This window comes from Macaca fascicularis, chromosome 12 (genome assembly GCF_037993035.2).
Source record: "Macaca fascicularis isolate 582-1 chromosome 12, T2T-MFA8v1.1".
NCBI lineage: Eukaryota > Metazoa > Chordata > Mammalia > Primates > Cercopithecidae > Macaca > Macaca fascicularis.
The window spans coordinates 129,829,267-129,833,738 of NC_088386.1; the positions used below are offsets into that span (position 1 = coordinate 129,829,267).

Sequence of the window (4,472 nt, forward strand, 5' to 3'; positions counted from 1 at the left end):
TTCTCCCTGTGTCCTCACGTGGTCTTCCATCTGTGTGTGTCTGTGTTCTAATCTCCTTCTTACAAGGACGCTAGTCATACTGGATTAAGGCCCACTCCAATGATCTCATTTTAACCGATTACCTCTTTAAAGACCCTATCTCCAAATACAGTCATGTTCTGAGGTACAAATAAAAACAAATTTTCTTAGAAGGGGAGGAGGAACACAGTTCAGCTCATAACACAAACCAAATGTTAATCAACAGGAGAATGATTCAATACATTATATGTTTAAATAAATTCATAGAATGGAGATGTATTGCAGTGCAAACTATAGGTACTGCAAGGACATGAATGAATCTTACAAAAACAGTACTGAGCCAAGGAAGCTGTGTTGGGCACCAATGTGCCACTCAGATTCCTCTTCAAGGAAGGGCTCCATTGCACCAGCTGCTAGGAGTGCTGTTGGCAGCTGCCATCAGCTGTCAGCTCCTCCAGGGATTGCTTCAGTTACAGAAAACTGCTTCACCCAACGTCACACTCATACCCTGGTGGCCTACACCCACGACTCATCACTGTGGCCATCTTGATTCAAGTGAGGGCAATTCTGGAGGGCGCCATAGATCAACCAAGGTTCTGGTTGGACCTGAATTGCAGCTCAGCCTTTCCTTTTGCTCACTCCTTCTTTCTCCTACCCTTCTCCTACCCCTCCTCTCCAGCTTCCACAGGTGTTGGTCCCAGGGGAGTCATTCATAAATATCCTGTCCTCCAAACTTCATCTCAGAGTCTGGCTCCTAGGGAACCCAACTTTGGATAGTTGGTTTTGGAAGTGGTTCTAAAAGGGAGACTGCATTAGTTTCCTAGGGCTGCTGTAACAAATTGCCACACACAGGGTGGCTTAAAACAAGATAAATTGATCTCTTACAGTTCTGGTGGCCAGAAGACTATAATCAAGGTGTCAGCAGAGTTAGCTCCTTCTGCAGGCTCTGAGGGAGAACCTGTCCCATGTCTCTCTCCTATCTTCTGGTAACAGCGGGCAATTTGTGGTATTCCTTGGCTTGTAGACACATTGTTCTAATCTCTGCATCCATGTTCACATGGCTTCTCCTTTGTGTCTTCTTCCCTTCTCTTTTCTTATAAGGACACCAGTAATTGGATTTAGGGCCTACCCTAATCCAGGTTTATCTCATCTTGAGATCTTTAATTATATCTGCAGTGACTATTTTTCCAAATAAGGTTATTTACAGGCTCTTGGAGACATATCTTTTGGCGTGGGGGAGACGGTGGCGGGGGGGCTACCATTCAACTCACTGCACAGATGATAAGATGGGGTTTTGAAGCTGAATCACCCACCTCCTGGCTGGCAGTGAGGACCCTGTCCTGAGCAAGGCACGAAGTGGAGGTCCAGTTGTTGCCACTTGTCTGGTAGGGAATGGATGGATGGCAGAGCGGTGGAAGGGAGTGCATTAACTGGTCAATGTTTTGGGCAGTTGTGAAATATGGGGGAAGTAGTAGCTCTAAGGACAATTGAATTGGGTGACTTATGTTAAGCTTGATTGATGGTCCAGGACATAGGAAACAAAAATACGAGGACAGAGCAAAGAAAGCATAGAAAGAGCTTCATCTTCTGCAGGAGGAAGACAGAGAGGCCTGAGGACAGGCCCAGGACCGAATGCTCAGCATGGCTGAACTCCTGAGAAGATGGCATTCCCAAACAAAGCAGATCTTTTATGCCAAGTTCAGGGTACTGACTGGGAAAGAATGGGACTCTGACACATGAGATGAGGATGGCTAGATTGGTATCTCCAGAAACCTGGGGTTCCCAGAACTTTCAGCAAGAGCCCATTCCTCCTCAGGAGTTAGCATCTCTTCCTGCACCCCACTTGGGGATGATACAGAGACTTCAGAAACAAAATAACACGCGTTCCCCACAGCATCTGCTCCCACCCACAGCTTGCTGCTTCACTGTAGATAAGGATAAATCTCCAGTCTCCTCCTTTGTCCATTTCTCTACTGGCCAGCTTGCCTATCATTATTGATTCATAAAAATTCTTTATATATTAAAGCTAAAACTCTTTTCACAAAGAGACACAAACACACATACCCACACAAAGTTACCTTAGAGGTGTTTCAACTTATCCCTATCTACAGCCAAGCAGCCAGCGGTGAGTGGAGGGGGGACAGTGCACTGGGCCTGCTGCACACCCACGACACCAAGGCAGTGTGCTCCAGCAGGAGCCCAGAGCAGTCAGTTGTGATGACAAAATAAAAGGCACCTTTCTATTTAGAGAACAAGACAAGGATGCATCTTAATAACACTCTAACTCGACATTATCCTCAGAGTGGCCCAGTGTCCTAAGTGTCTAAGAAGAAGAGAGTTTAAACTTCAGAAAGAATACACAGACGATCTGCAGATTGTCTACCGTGACAACTCAAGAGAATAAATCAACTGAGAAACATTTAGAATTAATTAAGGAATTTTATTAGGTGGCTGAATTGAAAAAATTAAATATATAAACCAAACTTTCTAGTTTTCCCACCTATCAAAAGTGATTATAAAAGCAGTGGAAAAACAGAAGCATAGGAATCAGGAATACAAATAAGAAGAAATACAGAGAGCATATATGATTGTAACAGCAGTTTTTTCTTGCGGAAGAAAAAGATTTGAAAAATAGAGAGTTATATCATGTTTCTGAATGGCAAGACAAAATAAAGTATTGCAAAAAGTCTAATTCAAGATTACTGAATTAATTGGTCAATTAAATATTTAGCTATAGCCTTTGGTTTTTAATAACCGAGTCACTAATTGTAAAATATCAGTCAAGTAATACAGAAAAAATGCAAAGAAAAATGAAATGACAATAAGAATTGTACCACTTAGAAATGACTATACCCTTTGGGGTAAGTCTGTTTGGAAATAACACACGTAGATCTATGTTCACAAGTTTACATTAAGGGAATGATGCTAAACTTCATGTGTCAGAACTTATATTTTTCATGTAATAAAATATCTGGGCATTTTCCAGGTCAAATAAATATATACACATCCTCGTAGAGATCCACCTGGGACGTGCCAATACTTACATAACTGGTCCCCATTGTTACATAACATGCCCCAACCCTGGGCTCCTGTTGTCCTTCTTCTCCATTATTAAAACAGCTGCAAACATCCTGAAGAGTTTCTACATGTAACATAATCCCAATAAATTTTCTAACAGTTTTTTTTTTTCATTTACACCTTATTCCTGCAAGAACGACCATAATGAAAAAATTAAAAAAGGTGGCGGGCACCTGTAGTCCCAGCTGCTCTGGAGGCTGAGGCAGGAGAATGGCGTAAACCCGGGAGGCGGAGCTTGCAGTGAGCTGAGATCCAGCCACTGCACTCCAGCCCGGGCGACAGAGCGAGACTCCGTTTCAAAAAAAAAAAAAAAAAAATGTTGGTGTGGATGTGGTGAAAAGAGAACACTTTTACTCTGTTGGTGGGAATGTAAACTAGTCCAACTACTATGGAAAACAGTGTGAAGATTCCTCGAAGAACTAGAAGTAGAACTACCAAATGGTAGCATCCCATTAGCAATCCCACTATTAGGTATCTACCCAGAGGAAAAGACGTCATTATATGAAAAAGATACTAGCACACACATGTTTATAGCAGCACAATTTGCAATTGCAAAAATATGGAACAAGCCTGAATGCCCATCCATCAATCAACTAGTGGATAAATAAATTGTGGTGTACATGTGTGTATATATATACATATATATATGCACACACACCAAATTGTGGTTGTACATATATATATATATACACCATAATTTGGGGTGTGTGTGTGTGTGTGTGTGTATGTGTGTGTGTGTATATATATATATAAAATGGAGTATCACTCAGCCATAAAAGGGGACAACATAATGGCATTCGCAGCAACCTGGATGGTTGGAGACCATTATTCTAAGTGAAGTAACTCAGGAAAGAAAAACCAAACATTGTACGTTCTCACTCATAAGTGGGAGCTAAGCTATGAGGACCAGCAGTTAAACTATGAGGACAAAGGCATAAGAATGATATAACGGACTTTGGGGACTCGGGGCAAAGAGTGGGAGGGGGATGAGGGATAAAAGACTACACATTGGGTAGAGTGTACACTGCTCCAGTGATGGGTGCACCAAAATCTCGGAAATCACCACTAAAGAACTTATTAACTCCTGGCCAACATTGTGAAACCCCATCTCTCCTAAAAATACAAAAATTAGCCGGGCATGGTGGCCAGTGCCTGTAGTCCTAGCTACTCAAGAGGTTGAGTCAGGAGAATTCCTTGAACCCGGAAGGTGGAGGTTGCAGTGAGCTGAGATAGCGCCACTGCACTCCAGCCTGGGTGACGGTGAGAGACTCTGTCTCAAAAAAAAAAAAAAAAAAAAAAACTTACTCATGTAACCAAATACCACCTGTTCCCCAAAAACCTACTGAAATTAAAAAAAAAAAAACTTAAAAAAAAAA

General features: G+C 42.0%; 1 long non-coding RNA gene across 1 annotated transcript; it reads right to left on the minus strand.

Annotated features, from left to right (window-relative positions):
• Nucleotides 1-1,089, minus strand: LOC135966460 (uncharacterized). Its single transcript, XR_010579780.2, has 2 exons — nucleotides 904-1,089; nucleotides 1-158 (listed from the first exon to the last, which is right to left on the minus strand). It is a non-coding gene; the product is annotated as an uncharacterized lncRNA (long non-coding RNA).
• Between the last annotated feature and the right edge of the window lie 3,383 nt (nucleotides 1,090-4,472).